We start from the raw sequence: 18883 nt of genomic DNA, 5'->3' as shown, positions 1-18883 counted from the left end.
AGGGAGAGTCCTCTCAATGTCAGGAGAGGCAAGAGCTCCCTGAACTTCTTCCAACCACTTCTCACCCTAGCCACAGAGCTAGCTCCAGCCCCACCTCCAGCACACAACATGTCTCCCAAATAACAAAACTCTTCCACACACTCAAGAGATTCACCAGCAAGTTCAATCCTTTCACGTCTGACGATCTCCACCTGCTCACCCCGGCACGCCGTACACATAAAATCAGCATTATCTCGCAGTCTACCTCTGATACCACTACATCTCTTATGCACCCATTTATCACACACACTGCACAAGATGGAATTACTTTCCACGCCCTTGTGGCAAACTGCACATGGCCACTCTCCCTCGTCTTTGACAGTACCGCCACCAACCCTAGATATCATCACTTTTGTTTTATATGCATTTACCCTTAAACCCTTTTGCCCCATACCATCTCTCCACTTCCTAAACCTTTCCTCCACCTTCCTTTCATTCTCTGCAATCAACACCAAATCATCAGCATACAACAACTCGCACGGGAGTCCGTTTCTAAAGTCACGTGAAAGGGCTTCAGGTACCATGATAAACAACATGGGACTCAGGACTGACCCCTGATGCACACCAACATTCACGGAAAACTCATCACTCAAATCTCCATTCACTCTCACCTGGGTGTGAGCACCCACATACATGGCCATAACCACCCTAACCAGCCACTCCTCCAAGCCAAGCTTTCTCATTGCCCACTTCACCACCCCTCTAGGGACTCTGTCAAAGGCCTTTTCCAAATCAACAAAAACAAAATAAAGATCACTTCTCCTACCAATATATTTTTCCTGAAGCTGTCGAACAATGAATATGGCATCAGTGGTCTCCCTACCTGGCATAAACCCAAACTGCATCTCATCAATATTCACTCTTTCTCTAATCATACCTTCTAAAACTCTCTCCATTACCTTCATTATCTGATCTAAAAGCTTTATACCTCTATAATTTCCTCTTTCCAGGGCATCACCCTTCCCTTTCTACACATTTACAATTACACTTTTCAGCCAATCATCTGGGACAACACACTCATAAATAATCCTATTTATCAGGTCAGTGACTAAACTCACCCCTATATCGCCTGAGACCTTCAACATTTCGGCAGTCAACCCAGACACACCTGCTGCCTTCCCCACCCTCATCCTGCCTATTGCCTCACTCACAGTAGCAGTATCAATCAAAGGCCAAGGGCCAGACACTGGATCTGCTGGCTCCAAACCTTCCCTGTCCCAGTCAAACTCCTCATTGAACAACCGGTTATAATGCTGTCTCCATGCATCTTTAATATCCTCACTGTTCACCACTACCCTTCCTTGATCATTCTTCACACACTGCTCACGTATGATATCCCGATTATCCCTCTTCACCTGACCTGCCACCCTAAATATATTTTTCCTTTCCCCATGATTTAGGTTATCAAGTAATTGTCTCTGTGACTCAGACTTTGCCCTGTATACCTCTCTTCTAGCCCTACGCTTGGCAGCCAAATATTCCTCTTTGCTACCACCCTTCTTCCATTCCCGGAAAAGCCTTCTTTTCTCCTTAATTGCAGCTTCTACACCCTCATCCCACCACCAAGTTACTTTATGTCTTGGTGGTCCTCTTGTCCAGCCGCATGTTACATCAGTAACTCTCAAGAAATTGTTCTTGAGGGCTCTGTACTGTTCATTAACGCCTCTGTCTACAGCTCCCTGTTCAGCCACCACTCTCCTCAACTCGCTCTAGAAGGCATCCCTTACTACTTGGTCTTTCAGCTTCCATATTTTCCTCCTAGGTACATAAGTCCTCTTTTTCAACACTTGTTCCTTAAGCACCATATCACAAATCAATAGTTTGTGCTGCTGCACACACTCCTCACTTCCTATAACTTTAACATCCCTCACTAACCTCCTATCGGCCCTCCTAACCAGAAAATAATCTATCTGACTGCTATTTCCTCCAGACTCATACATAATTAACCTACTGTCTCTTTTCCTAAAATATTATTCAATAATACTTAAGAACAGGACAATGATTTGTCTTGTGAAAATCAAGCAATGATTACTTTATGCCAACTTACTTCGCCGATTCTCTAAGGACGAGAATTTATAAACTTTCTCAACAGTACACAGCAAAGACTAATTACTCACAAATGCTGTTTGTTAGTACTGTTGGCCTCTGGAGAAAGTGACTCCACCCCTGAAAATCAATAATGCTATTAATGATAAACAAGTTCTTGCTGGTGCAATTAACTCCTAGATGGCACAATGAATTTGAGTTAATATAAAAGACTGGCCTAAGTACCAGTTATGAATAATGCAAAGCGTTTATGCAAGCTGGGAGCTGCAAATAGAATAAGCTTATGGAGAAATAAAACACGAGTTTACATTAAGCTCAAGAAAAAGAACTGTTAAATTTATTGATTACAAAGAAATGAATTTATGTTACATGTTTCAAAATGAATCCAAAATAAGGAGATCGCACTCACTCGCTCACTCAAAAGCTAACGCTTAAACCTAGGAAAAAACAAAAAGAAATACTAGTCAGAAAATTGGACTAAGCGAATGACTGGGCGTCGTTACTGAGGAAGGACACTGCACACGCTGAGACAACATAAGCAACATTCACCTTAAACACCTAGAACCACAAGGGATACAAGCACTCACCAACATATCAAACTACAGCTACTCACACAACATAATACCCAACATCTGGAAGCATGGCAGTATCATCACTATCCCTAAACCCAACAAAGACCCCATGTTGCCCTCCTCACATCGCCCCATCACACTCCTCTGCACCCCCTCTAAAGTCACTGAACGACTGATACCACAACTAGTCACACCTCACATTCCCCTAGCCCAGTCACAACATGGCTTTAGGCCACTAAACTCCTCAAACACCCTTCTTACAGACCTTAAACAGAGAGTTTTTGATGGCATGAATTCAGCTAGGCCACCACACAGAACACTCCTAGTCACACTGGACATTAGCAAAGCTTTTGATGCCATCCCCCGCCACAGCCTCACAAACAAAATACTCAACACAAACATGCACAATAACACAAAAAGATGGCTGGCAAACTACTTAGCAGGCAGATGTGCACATGTAACATTTGCCGGTCAGTCTTCTAACATCAGAAACTTCACAAACGGCGTCCCCCAAGGATCTGTTTTATCCCCTACACTCTTTAATCTATACATGCACGACATACCCACACCCCACACACCACAGATACACATAGCTTCCTATGCAGATAATATAACACTTACATGTACACACCAAAACTCAAACACAGCTGCACACATCATTCAACCTTACCTCAACACACTACACGAATGGTTCACCACAAACAGGCTCAAAATAACCCCAGCCAAATCTACAGCTACTCTTCTCACAAACTGGACAGCAGAACACAGTTACATCCCACACCTCACCATAAACAACACTTCGCTACCACACACACACACACACACAAAATCCATGGTGTAACATACAATACATCAGTGTCATTCAAACAACACATCACAAACATTAAAAATAAAATAACACCAAGACTCAATGCTTTGAGGTCACTTGCCCATACAACATTCGGACACAACAAAGAAACCACCACCACAGTTTCGTTTTCATTTCGTTTTCGTTTTTGAAGGCTCCAACATGCTTGCATGTGTCGACCTTGGTCACCTAATGGTGGCTCTCCACACTGCACAATCCATTGCAGCCTCCCTGTTCAGTCCCCTAACCCTGAGGTCACACTTAATGACCTCGTCCCATGTCTTTCTCGGTCTACCCCTCATAATCCCACCCCTAATATTAACACTTCTCACCTTCTTCACCCAATTATCATCCCCCATCCTCTCCACATGTCCAAACCATCTCAATCTACCTCTCCTCATCACAACACCAATACACTCCAGTCCCATCCTACCTCTCAACTCTTCCATCGTAACTCCAGCCCCTCCAGGCCTTGGACGCAGGGACGCACTGCACATCCACCTAATCATTATCATTTCTGTATGTCTGAGCCGGCGAATATCTTCCTCCTTCACTGCCCAGGTCTCACTACCATACAGCATTACACTCATAACACATGCTGCATACAAAGACCCCTTAGCACGTAGGGAGAGTCCTCTCAATGTCAGGAGAGGCAAGAGCTCCCTAAACTTCTTCCAACCACTTCTCACCCTAGCGACAGAGCTAGCTCCAGCCCCACCTCCAGCACACAACATGTCTCCCAAATAACAAAACTCTTCCACACACTCAAGAGATTCACCAGCAAGTTCAATCCTTTCACGTCTAACAATCTCCACCTGCTCACCCCGACACACCGTACACATAAAATCAGCATTATCTCGCAGTCTACCTCTGATACCACTACATCTCTTATGCACTCATTTATCACAAACACTGCACAAGATGGAATTACTTTCCACGTCCCTGTGGCAAACTGCACATGGCCACTCTCCCTCGTCTTTGACAGTACCGCCACCAACTCTAGATATCATCACTTTTGTTTTATCTGCATTTACCCTTAAGCCTTTGTGTCCCATACCATCTCTCCACTTCCTAAACCTTTCCTCCGCCTCCCTTTCGTTCTCTGCAATCAACACCAAATCATCAGCATACAACAACTCCCATGGGAGTATACAAACAATATATATGTTTAGTGATGAATTATGCAAGCCCTGCCTGGGCTTCTAACCTGACCAAAACACACTACAACACTCTACAGACCATACAGAACAAGGCCCTAAAAATAATCACAGGCTGCACAGGTACTACACCCACAGACCAAAGTCCTAAGGTCAAGGATCACCTAGACATGAGAGGCTCCCAGTTTCTTGCTGCAGCCTCCACAAACCCACAACATCCACTACAGTACATGGCAGCACATCCACCCACACCAAGGAACATCAAAACAACACCCAGCACACGATACCATACACAAATACTGTCATCTCTCCCCCCTCGCCCACCTCAGACCAGCTTCCAGAAGCATATCCACACTCAGATCACCCACCGCTCAATTCAGTCACTTAATGACAACACACAGCTGCATGCATGGCCTCCTGACATCCACCCTTCTGAATCCTATCTTCCTCGTGAGGACAGGGTCCACCTGGCCAGGCTGAGATGTGGGCACCATCCAGCCCTCTTAAGCTACCAGAAGAGGTTGGATGACTCCGTCACTGATGCCTGTCCAGGATGCAACACAGCACCCCATACTATTATGCACATTATGGAAGACTGCATTGCACACAATCACCTACGCCAATAACACAACATACACTCTATGAGAGCTCTGTGGGAGAGCCCAGTCTCGGCCATGGCCTTCCTAAGGGACTCGGGGCTGTTCGGCCAGACTGCCTAGGGAACAACTGCTACTACTACTACTACAAGAAATCACTGCAGTTACACTGAATTTAGGGAGAGATGGGTGGGTACAGTGGGAGGGCTGGATAGGTTGATGTCATGGATGGCATTGCTGGGTGAGCAGGATGGGTGGCATTCGTGTGTGGGGAGGGTGGGTGACTATGGTTGGTGGGCAAGATGGGTCATCAGAATGTGTGGGTTGCCAGGGTGTGTGGTGACACGGTGGGTCGTCAGGATGGCTTAGAAGATTGTGTGGCTGTGATGCTCTGCATGGGTGGGTGGGTTCAGGGTGGGTATGTGAGTGGGTAGATGTGTTGGATGGCATTGTTAGATGAGCTTGGTGGGTGGCATTAGTGGATGGGCAGGGTGGATGGCCAAGATAGGTGTGCCTGATGGGTCACATAGGTGGCTGGGAAGGGTGATTATTGGATGGGTTGAGTGAGCAGGTGGATATGTGTATGGGTAGATATGTGGCTTCTCACATGGCAAGGCAGGATTGGGACTTTTAGGGCTAATAGTCATGGAACTTGTCACTTAATTAGATTTTAGTACATTGTTTAGGAGACGAATAAATAACTTAAATAAAATTCTATATAGCAGGATCATTCTATTGAAGTCTGCTAAAGACTCAGTATAATTATTTCTCACTGGGCTGAAGGTGGATGTATACTTGTAATAATACATGTAATAGTAGAATAAATTGTACTAATGTTACATGAGGCAAGATGTGAAAGAGAACAAAGTTCCAGATCTCCGATTCCATCCACCTAAAAATTTGGTGGTTTTGGGAGGTAAGGAGGGGGAGTTGGGGGGTGGATTTTTGTGATTAACCCCTTAACCGCGGGGCATCACTTTCGTGACGCTTGGGAGCAAGGGATCATACCGCGGGGCGTCGCTTTTGTGATTCTGTGTTATTTTGAATTCACCCGGGCTTCCAAGTGGGGGCTTGTATCATCTATCAGTACTGCCAATGTCCAACACTAGTCAGCACTCCTAATCTCATCTGTACTCCCATCCATTGTTGACAATTTAGCCATTTCTCCCTGTTCTTGACTCCCCTCCCTACCCCCCCTCCATTACCCTATCCTCTCGCCTGCCTGGCCGTGCTACGCTAAGTAAATCTTCCCTGGAATTTTTCACTGATTTCATCCATTGAAATAAGCCCTATGCCCTATTCTTATACCAAATAATATATACAAGAAAGAAATAAGGTAAGTGAGAGTGCCATACACCTGGAATTGGCTAATTATCACCTGACAACACCTCATGTGACTCGTTCGCTAATTTTCGCTGTTTTTTTCCCCTTGAAATATGCCGTATAATCTATTTTCGTAATAAATATACATATAAGGAGGGAAGGGAGAAACCTAAGTGATATTTACATTCACCTGGAACTACCTAATTTATAATGTATTGTCTAGATTTCCTGCCAATCATTTCAGTGCTATACATAGCTGTTTCAAGAGCTAACATTGGTAGTACTGAATATCCCCTAAGTAGGCCTCCACCCGGCCCTCCCTTATCAGTTTACTCTCATCTTCCGAAGTAGAGTAGTATTATAAGAATACGAGTATATGCCCTAGGAGTAATGAAAGTGAAAGTTTCACTCTAGCATGTCTGAATACTATGAGTTATGAGAGTGAAGATGAAAGTGACATTCACTCTCAATGCTATAGTGGCTGCAGCGAGAAATGAACGCCAGGGTGTGGTCAGGGGCTTGACCGGGATTCCCCCAGTCTTGCCACGTCTCCACATGTCAACAGCCCGCTCTCCATCCTCGCCCCTTACTCGCACTCTCTCTCTCTCTCTCTCTCTGAAAAATAGTGTACTTCCGAATTTTTTTTCTCTCTCTCTGAAAAGTAGGTAGGTAGGTAGGTAGGAAGGTAGGTAGGGAAGTAGGTAGGTAGGTAGATAGATAGATAGATAGATAGATAGAGGTAGCAACACACACACACACACACACACACACACACACACACACGTTTTTTTTTTTTTTCTCTCTCTCTCTCTGAAAAGTAGTGTATTTCCGAAATTATTTTGGCTTTTTTTCCACACCACCATTGACGTAAAAGTCTAGGCGCGTTTTTTTTATAGAGGTTTCCCCATGAGGCATAATCCTCTCTCTGATATTTAGTCCGAAAATTCATCGGAGAATTCATCGGAGCTTTCTGAAATGTGTATGATGAATGAATCCACATACATTTCAATTGCTCTGTCTTGCTTCGTGTCGTGTTCCTGAAGTTCTTCGGCATGTCTGACTGCTTGTTTCCAGTTTTCTGGAGTAACGGCACTTATGGCTTCTGTAACCAGAGGTTTGAGGTCAACCATTTTAAAGCTGTTCCTTTTCGCTATGTAGCACTTCACTTGAGCCCAGATCAGCTCTATGGGATTATATTGGCAGTGGTACGGTGGTAATCTCATGACGCGATGGCCTGCTTCTATAGCAATTGTAACTGTCACATATCTTTTCGTGTCCGTACGGTAAGTCTTTGTCAGCTCATATAACTCAGCTTTTGACAAAGCATCACTAACTGCAACTCCCTTTTGCATCAGCCAGTTCTTGATGTCGGCTTTTCTCCATGAAGATGTAGGCAATTTCTCCACTTGTCTGCTATGGTACGATGCATTATCCATCACAATGACTGAGTTTGGTGGAATGTTGGGTAGCAGCTGCATACGGAACAATTCTTCAAAAACTGTAGCATTCATCTGATGGTGGTAATCACCATCATTTTTTGCTTGAAACACCAGCTCACCATTATTGATGAAACCGTCTGCTGTTCCAGCATGGAGAATAATCAGTCGTGCTCCTTTTCCTGTGGGCGGCTTAATTCCTGTTGCGCCTTGAGATGAAGTATCAGTCCAGCACTTTCCAACTGTGTAGTTTTGGTTCACCCAAGTTTCATCAAGGTAAACAAAGGTGTGGCCGGACTGTTTAAGCTGCTGCATTTCTCTTAAAAATCTTGACCGAGCTGCAGCGACATCAGTTCTTTCCATAAGGAATCTTCGGCCATCAACATTTGCAAATCTGAATCCTGTTTTGAGCAGGACCTTGCGAAGGGAAGTTTCGCTACCACAGTAGCCGATTTTTTCACTGAGCTCTTCTTTTATTTTGTACACAGTTGGAATTTTTTTCCTCTCATAAAACCCCAAGACAGTTCTTCTCAATACACACTTGTCAAAGTCATCAAAACCTGTAACAGGTTCAGCACGAATCTTCTTCTTTGGTGAGGTGAACGTGGGTTTCTGTGGTGCAGCTTGAGATGAAGAACAAATTCTTCTGACTGTTGATTCGCTTGTCTTGGTGGCCATAGCTGTGCGTGCAACTGCTTTTGAGAGTGGCATTAAAGGTGCTCCATTTTCCTTTTCTTCTAAGAAGAACCTGCTTATGTTGTAGATAACAGCCTTAGCTTGGCTGTGAAGGTGGCCATATGGTGAGCTTGAAACAGGAGAACGATCCATAGCGAGACTGTACTTGTCTGAGGGCAGGTCAGTTCTGGCGAGTGTATAATTATAGGTCAGGCGGAGGTATCGGCAAGGCCGCACTCCCCCGCTCATATGCCACATATAGGAGGGGGGGGAAACCTTTATACAGAAAACTCTCCTTGATTTTTACCTCAGTGGTGGTGTGGAACAAAAGTCATAATAATTTCATAATTAGTTTCGGAAATACACCAGTTTATATAGAAACCGAGAGAGAAAGAGAAAGCCAGAGACACAGGGTAAGGATCATGGAGCGGGGCTGCAGCGGTGGCCGATGGTCAGTGACATGTGGATATGGCTACAGTGGGGGAATCCCCGGTCATCCCGCCTGCCCCACCACAGCGTTCATTTCTCGCTGCGGCTACTATAGTATACAGGACGAGAAAGTGAATACTACGTATTTTACTGAAAGAAATTGAATCCCTACAGTGACAATAAACTAATACTACTGAAGGAAACTTATAGATAAAGACTGTAGATATATATACGTGTTATATAGTAATAGAAATATAAAGTGTGAGTGGTTTTATGAATAATAAATGACAGAGCACCAAGAGCGAACTAGCGCAAGTGCGACGGTCAGACGCGCTCATAATTTTCATTGCTTTCACAGGGTTTTTTTTTTTTGGAGTATGGATCCCAAACTACTTGAAAATCATAGAGTAGTGTTTATAGTGTTAATATCTGGCTGTGGTAATCAAATTACGGGTTGTTGGGAAGTGTAAATTGGAGACTTCGTTACCCAACTTCAGAAGTCTCCACAAGTCCTACGGTATCTGACGAAGGCTCAACAAACATTCCAGGAGAAAGCTGAACGTATGTGCCATAAGCATATTTAATTTTAATATTCTAGGACTGATAACTGATTTTTGGCAAATATTTTTTGAGAGTCTGTCGGAGCCCGAATAACCCCGCGGCACACGCAAAACATCGGTAAACATGCCCGCGGTGTAGGGGTTAAGCTGCCCTCTGGTGGCAGACTACCCTGTCCTCTTATTATTGTTCATTGCAGTACTGGTTCATTATACAATCATAAAGTTGTCTAAACATTATGAACTTCAGCCACTGAGTCAGTGCCCTGAGAGGGCATGCTTAAAGTTAATTGCCTTAGAAAGAGGGACATTGACAGAGTAGATCATACTCATTTTCATTTTACTGACAACCCAGACAGAGATGAGATAGAAGAGGACATGGTTGTGCAGTCTTTGCCAACTCCTCAAGTATCAAGAGTGGTACATACATTGAAAGGGGTGACTTTTCCCTCCTCGATCAACTAGTTTATGTTGATGTCATGTTATTGATGTCACTTGAATATGTTGGTGTCACTTAAACAGGAATTGTCTTCTGGTTAGCTCATTCATTCATTCATCATCTAATACAGTGTTACCCCATGAGGCACATAGGAGCTCAGGGTTAGGCAAGTTGGTCCTGGCATTTAAGATGAGATTAACCAGCCTCACTCATCCGTGAGTGTCATTACATGAGCAGTAAATCCCAACCACCCCTTTGGATATAAACCTGCACTGGCTCAATCCAATTGTAGCGCCTTGTGTGCCCACGAAAGGAGCCATAATTTGGTTACATATGGTTACCACCCAGCATAGTAAATGGTTTCCTGGTGTACAGGAAACCATTTGGCTTGTCACTCAGTGCAGAGTCACCCATAAACAGAAGGAAGAGGAAAGAATGATGGAATGAAAGACAGAAGAGGAAGGATGGAAAGAGGGAAGGAAGAGAAGAAAGGGCAGGCACCCGAAGCAGTACTGCATCGAGTGAGTGGATGGTGAGCACCCCTACCAACCACTTTCTGTTTAGTTTATTATGTGAATTTCACATCATTACACGTTCTGTTTATGGCACATACAATTACTGTAAGTGGAATGGGAGTTAATTACGTAACCATATTTCATTAAAATTGCACAAGTAATGTTTTTCACTTTTTTGGTAACGTGTCTCGTGGTCACATTTTCCGTAGCAGCACAACAGTTATTAGCAATAATCAAATTTGCTGGATATGGTTGCGATTCTTATCTATTTACATATTGTTGATGTGAAGCACTCCTTGACTGAAGCAGTCACATCGCAGACTTACTGAAATTACTTATGCCAACAAGAGGGGGTAGCATCGCAGTAACATTCCTCATGCAACTTTTGAAAATTTATATAACATCCAAATTCAAACATATAAACAGTCAACTGTGGTATGATGTAGTGTGAAGTGTTGGTTATATGGCTTCCAGAAACCATTTGTTTATATTCTATACTTTTGCAGATACAACTGAGAGTACAGTAGTTCAATGATTTGTCTCCAAATGTAACGTTCCTCACGATGGAATGACCCTATGTTACTTTATTCGTGTCATGTTAATTTTGATAATGTTTACTTCAGGCATGGGGCTGAGGCCTTGCCTTTGGCCTTGAGGCTGAGGTTGAGGTCTAGGCTCTCAGAAACTATGAGATCATGGTTGAGGGAGTATTGTATCATATCATAACATATCATATCATGTATATCATATTTTATTGTGTAAAAAGGCTCCAGCATGCTTCCATACATTTGCTTAGTCACCTAATGTCAGCTCTTCCCACTGCTTCATTTCTGCCAGCCTCCCTGTTCAGTCCCTTATCTCTGAAGTCTCGCTCTATTACCTTGTCCCAGGCCTTTTTTGGTCTGTCTCTTGCAGCTCAACCCTTGACATTCATTCTTATCACCTTTTGCACCCTGCTGTCATCCTCCATCGTCTCAACATGCCCAGGCCATCTCAATCTACCCATCCTCATCACAACACCAATACATTCCAGTCACATCCTTTCTCTCAACTTTTCAGTCGTAATCCTAACCCCCTCCCCCAGGCCTCGCATTCACGGATGCGTTACACGTTTATGTAATCATTGTCATTTCTGTACGTTTAAGCCTACGAATATCCTCCTTTTTTACTTCCCTGGTCTCACTACCATACAGCATCACACTCCTAACACATGCCACATATAAAGATCCCTTAGCACGGAGGGAGAGCCCTTTCAATGTCAGGAGAGGTAACAGCTCCCTGAACTTCTTCCAACCACTCCTCACACTAGCCACAGAGCTAGCTCCAGCCACAACTCCAGCATATAACATGTTTCATTCATTCATTGCCAGACGCCATGTATCCCAAACGGGGTGGCCAACGGCTTAGAGTTAACTGTTTTACAGGGAGGGGCACTAATCCTCCACCAACCCCACTTGACACGTACATAACATGTACCCTCCATTTTTTCTCTCTCTCTCTCTCTTTCTCTCTCTCTCTCTGTTTTTTAACAACAAAGGAAAAACAAATGAATAAAAAACAAAAATAATAATCTAAATACCAGATTACAGTTGTCCTGCATTCATATAAAAATCCATAATAGTTGGCCTTGAACAGCTCTGTGTTGACGTTTTGAGGGAAACCACTCTGGGGAAGTGATATCCAAAGAGATGCAGTTCAGGAAATAAAGGAATTCTGATAGACAGAAGTTCTGCAATATGGCAGTGTGACAGTCCAGTCATGAGCATTACCAGATGCCCGTGTAGCACTGGGGAAGGCATGGAGAGGTGGCACAATGGATGCAACTTCATCTGAGCATTTGCCATAAAGGTATCTGTAAAATAATGCAAGGGAGGCAACATTCCTTCTTACTTGTAGGGGAGGTAGTAGTTCATTTGTAGTAGCACAGTTATTAATGATTCTAATAGCATTGTTCTGAATTTTTTCCAGTTGTATTTGTGCAACCTCTCCAGATCCATTCCACAAGGATGAGCATTGTTCCAGCTGAGAGTGCACATGACTCTTATAAACTATAGCTAGCTGCTCATCAGTGAAGAAGTTACAGACGTTGTACAATAACCCAAGTTTCTTTGAAGCGGTTTTAGCAAATGATCTAACACGAGAGGTGCAGCTGAGGGCATTGTTAAGTGAATCACTGAGAATTTCAATACAACCCACATATTGATATACAGTACAGCAGTGTTGTGTACCAGTGGGAGTGTTCAGTCAGCAAGTATGTCAGATATTGAAGCAGTTTTCCCCATATGATACTGAAGAAAAGCCAGAGATGCATTCTAGGCCCAAACCCAAACTCTCATATACCTTACACAACCAATAGAGACTGACACAGAAACTCCATAGGTAATGTTATCATCATAAACAGTACTATTGCTAAAAAATGGCACATCAAACATCACATGCAGGAGAGTGGGATGGTAGGACGTGCGGGGTTCAACACCTCTTCAGTGCAACTAAACAGCCAGGCAGGCTGCTGGCAGTGCACCAAGTGGGGGTTGGGGAGGGCGGGGGAATGGGGAGGGAGACAAGCAAGGGTGGGGAAGGGAGACAAGCAGAAGTGGGGGAGGGAGAAGCTGAGAAAAATATGTCATTTCTGAGATGAACTACTTAGCATGGAACAGTTGGACTTCAGTTATCCTCTTGTCACAAAGTTATGTGCTTGAAGTAATGTATAAGAGCCAAAAAAAAAAAAGATAACTAAAGTAGTCTTGAAAGGCCTATGCTAGACAGCTCCTAAATGAGTGTGACTATTCTACAAGAATAAGAAAGGAATAGCAGAGAGGGAAAACTGGGAGAGTAGAGAAGGGAGGAAAGAATGGGTAATGAAAATGAGGGTGAGATAAGTGTAGATAGGTGTGTGTGTGTGTGTGTTTATGTGTGTGTGTGTGTGTGTGTGTGTGTGTGTGTGTGTGTGTGTGTGTGTGTGTTTGTTTACCTAATTGTATTTAGCTAATTGTGATATACAGGAAATGAGCTACGCTTGTGGGGTCCCGTTTTTGTTTCTCAGTAAGTCAGATTTTGCTTTAAACTCGTTTAAGTTTTTAGAATGGACGATCTCTTTGTCCAGGCTATTCCACAGGTCTGTGCATCTATAAGGATAACTATATTTCTTGATATCCTTTCAGCAGCATGGCTTCTTCAGTTTCATTCTGTGTCCTCTTGTTACTCCCTTATCACATACAAACAGATCTTCTCTGTCAATTATATCTACTCTCACCATGGTCCTGAACACTGCAATCATGTTGCCCCTCTCTCTCCTTTCCTCTAAGGAAGGCAAATCCAGCTTTTCCAGCCTCTCTCTGTTCAACAGATCTGCCAGACTGGGGACCATCTTGGTTGCTGTTCTTTGTATTCTCTCAATCTTGTTTATATCTTTCTTTTTGTGTGGGGACCACACCGCTGCTGCATATTCTAACCTGGGGTGGATCATGGCCACTATCAATTTTTTCATCATCTCCTGATCCATGTAAAGCTACTCTTATGTTAGTCAAGGGTTTATACGTCTTTCTAACTGTCTTGTTAATATGTTTTTCAGGTGACAAATTATTCTGGACCAGCACACCCAAATCTTTCTCTTCTCTCGCTTTTGTGATTGGTTCATTACCCATCAAATATTTCAGTGATGGCCTCTTGGTACTTTTACCCATTTCCAGTATTTTACATTTCATTACGTTGAACTTCATTTCCCACATCCGGCTCCAATCATGTATCCTATCCAGATCCTCCTGCAGCATTTTACAGTCCTCCTTAACCTCTACCTTCCTCATGATCTTTGCATCATCAGCAAACAGACTTGCATAACTGTTCGTGCCATCTACCATATAATTTACATAAATCAGGATCATTACTGAGGAACACACTGAGGTGGTTTGGCCATGTGGAGAGGATGGAGGGTGAAAGACTGACGAAGAGAGTGTATGTGAGTGAGGTGGAGGGGGGTAGAGGGAGGGGGAGGCCGAGGATGAGGTGGAGGGATGGGGTGGAGAAGTATATGAGAGAGGGGGGTGTGAGTTGGGAGCAGGGCTGTGAAATGGCGGGGAACAGGACGACTTGGAGGCGATTTGTTTGTGGCCACCCCAAACGGGATTGAGGCGTCTGGCAATAGATAGATAGATAGATAGGAACATTACTGGCGCCAACACCGAGCTCTGTGGGACTCCACTTGTTACATTCCTCCATCCAGACATCCTGTCCTTTATTACTGTCCTCATTTGTCTGTCTCTCAAATAGTCTCTCATCCATTCCAGGAGGTTACCCTTCAGTCCTCCTGTATGCTCTAGTTTCCATATTAGTCTTTTATGGGGTACCTTGTCGAAGGCCTTCCCCAAATCTAAGTACACACAATCCACCCAACCGTCTCTCTCCTTTAGCACGTCAGTCGCTCTTGAGTAAAAGCTCAACAAGTTGGAAACGCATGACCTTCCTTTTCTAAAACTGACTTTCCAACAAAATATTCATCTCTTCCAGATATTTTATCCATCTGTCTTTCAGGATTCTCCCGCACAATTTTGCATTGATGCTGGTTAGGGACACTGGTCTGTTATTCAGGGGTTTTTCCTTGTTTCCTCCTATAGAAATTGGTACAATGTTTACCCTCTTCCATTCTTGAGGCACTTTCCCCTCTTCCAGAGAACAGACAATTAAACTGTGAATCTTATCCACCAGTTGTTCTCTGCATTCCTTCAATACCCAATTAGAGATTCCATCTATCTGGTCCTGAGGCATTCCTTACATCTTGAGTTTCCAGTAATTGATACACTTCATGTACTTCCACTTTTATATCTTTTATCACTACAATTCTAGTCACTCCCTCCTCTTCCACAAACTCCCTTTCATTGGTGAAAACCGATTGGAAACATTTGTTCATTATTTCAGCTCGCATTACTGCATCTTTATAGACCTTTCCTTCTACTTTCAGTTTGGTGATTCCTTCCTTTTGTTTGAATTTGCCATTGACAAATCTATAAAACAGTTTGGGTTCACCCTTACATTTGTCTATTATACCTTTTTCAAGTTCCTTTCTTCCTCTCTACATATTCTTGTACGGTATATTCATTTCTAGTTCTGTTATATTCTTCCTTTGTTCTGTTAGTACCTCTCTTTCTCCAGTTGTTCCACACCATGTCCCCCTCCTTTTTTTGTTATCATTCACCTTCTATTAAACCACTTCTTTTTCCTGTTTTCTTTTCCCCTTACTCTTGGCACATATTTTTCCACTCCCGAATTATAGAGGTCTAGAAAGATATCCCACTTCCTCTGTATCTCTCTTGTTTCTCTGAATTTTCTCCAATCTGCATTTTTGAAAAATTTTCTCAGTCCTGTAAAGTTTGCTTTCCCAAAGTTGTATCTTCCATGCCTATAAAGCTCATCTGTTGGCACCACATTCCCTATTATCATCTGGAACTCAGTGACCACATGATCACTTTTTCCTATAGAACACAGATATTTCAAAGATTCAGTTACTTCAGGTTCTTTGGTTAGCAATAACTCTAATCTTGCTGGTGTGTCCTCATCTTGGAATTGTGTCTCTTCTTTGACCCACTGCGTCATCACACTGTTGTTATATTTAACAATATAGTGCCCCACAAATCTTCACTGCCTCCTGAGTCCCATTCCTCCCAGTTCACCATTTTACAATTAAAGTCATCCATTAAAATTATATTGTTGCTTTTCTCAGTCACTTTCTGTAGATAACTAGCCATGTCTGACAACATCTCCTGGTATTCATCGTCATTCCATGCTCATGTCTTACCTGGTATTCATCGTTATTCCATGCTCATGTCTTAGGGGGAACATACACTACTGCCATATCTCTTGCCATTCTCACCAGTTTCTAATTTCATATTTATCACTTCAGCCTTGCCCTCTCCCATTTCCACAGTATCTACATTTATGTTGTTCTTCACTGCCATCATCACTCCTCGTTCCAGTTTTTCTTTTCTGTCTCTTCTCCACAGTTTGTTTTTACCATCTCCCATATGGACATCAATATCCTCTCTTATCTTGGTCTCTAGAAAGCACATAACATCAGGTTCATGTACCCTCAAGAAATCTTTGATTTCTAACCTTGCTGATATTAAACCATCAACATTAGTATATGCCACTTTCATACTTTTTATATTTTTTATACCCTCTTCTCTCCTTCTCTCTGTCGGTACCACTTCCTCAATTTCTTTTCCATAACTCTCCAATAAAACACACACACACACACACTGTGTGTGTGTGTGTGTGTGTGTGTGTGTGTGTGTGTGTGTGTGTGTGTGTGTGTGTGTGCACATGCTGTACATGTGTGCTTGCTTGTTTGCTTGTTTGTTTGTTATCGTCTGCCTCTTGAGCCATCGTGTGGATTGGCTTCAGAAACACTATGGGGCCTGTACACTTCCACGTAGCTTCAAGTCTATGGTAGAGGCCTTAAGAATATGGCCTGAAGTATAAGGCTATGTCTCAGCCCCTTGCCAAATTTCCATACATGGGATACAAGATGATATTAACTGGTCATGTTAAGAGAGACATGGGCAAGAAAGAGGTGCATTAGAGGCTCCGAAAGTCACAAGAATAAGACCCTAAAAATGATTCCCATCTGCATATACCCACAGCAACATTTGATGCGTGTTGGTCGATCTGCTCATGCCCGCCGTCTGGCTACCTCTGCTCTCAGCAGGTGGAGAAGGAGAGTCAGGGATAATACCAGAGCTGATACAGTAAGTAATGGAGTTCTTTTGTATTAATTTGAACCAGATTTTCATCGTGCCGTAGCTTATTTCATGCACATCATTATCAATATTATGGCTCTTTATCATTTCCATAGCACTTCTAAATGACGAGCGTCATATTCTAGTGTTTATCTATTACCAAATCTCAGCATTCAAGATAGAGAAAAGACAATTTTTTGCCAGATAAATATGCAAACAGATTATCTTACCTAGCTACTTGATGGATTGATGATGTGGTAGTCACTGTCAATTGCATTTAAAAAAAGATAAAAGTGCAGATATGCAGATGATTAGGTCTGTGAGGTGGAACTAGGAGTTTTAGAGGCTTGAGTATTGAGTAAATGCGAGGCTCGTTTCACTGAGCATGCAGCTGCTGCTGCTGCTGCTGATTGTAATGATAATAATAATAATGTTGCAACAACAATAGCCAGTCTCACATAAGGCTACTCACCTACAGGTACAGTCAGTCCTCATTTAAAGCTGTATGACATAAAAGTATTTCAGTATTAAATTGCTGATGAATTAACACTTTTCCATTACTGAAATTTGCTTGTGAGCCATTATAATGGTACAGTATGTAGAATTCAGAACTGATTTTAATTTTTATTATTATTAACTCCTGTACACCAGGAAACCATTTACTGTGCAGGGTGATAACTATTTAACCAAATTATGGCGGTGGTTTAGTGGGTAATTAAGGCGCTCCAGTCGGATGGAGCCTGTGCAGGTTTATGTCCAAGGATGGTTGGGGTTTATTGTTCATGTAATGCCACTCAGGGATGAGTGAGGCTGGTCACTCTCATCTTAAATGTCAGGACCAACTTGCCTATCCCCGGGCTCCTACACGCCTCATGGGGCAACACAGGATTAGATGATGATGATGATGATGATGATTATTATTATTATTAATGGTTGTAGGTGGGGGCACCTATCATCCACTCACTCAGTGTAGTGCTGCCTTATGATCTCTACACTGAGTGACAAGTCAAATTTTTTCCCTCACACAAGGAAGCCAGTTACTGTGCTGGATGGTAACCATATAACCAAATTATGGCCCCTGGTGGTTTAGTGGGTAATTAAGGCGCTCCAATTGGATTGAGCCTGTGTAGGTTTATATCCAAGGGATGGTTGGGGTTTATAGCTCATGTTATACCACTCAGGGATGAGTGAGGCTGGTGACCCTCATCTTAAATGTCAGGACCAGCTTGCCTAACCCTGGGCTCCTTTGTTCCTCGTGGGACAACATAGGATTGGATGATGGATGGATGAATTATTATTATTATTATTAATTATTATTGGAGACAGGGTGGCTCAGTGGTAGAGTGCCTGACTCAAGACTGAAGGGTCAAGAGTTCACACCCCGCGCAAGTAGTTGCCCAACTGGGAGAGGTTGAGCTCTCCTGTCACCCTACCAGTGTAGCAGCCATGACTCGGTGGGTTGGAACGCTCCGCTCTGGCCAAAGAGGCAGAGGTTTGAGTCCACCCATGGGTCACTGATAGACA

This window comes from Coenobita brevimanus, chromosome 114 (genome assembly GCF_032717465.1).
Source record: "Coenobita brevimanus isolate Jiangsu-jjx chromosome 114, ASM3271746v2, whole genome shotgun sequence".
Classification (NCBI taxonomy): domain Eukaryota; kingdom Metazoa; phylum Arthropoda; class Malacostraca; order Decapoda; family Coenobitidae; genus Coenobita; species Coenobita brevimanus.
This window is presented reverse-complemented; position numbering follows the sequence as displayed.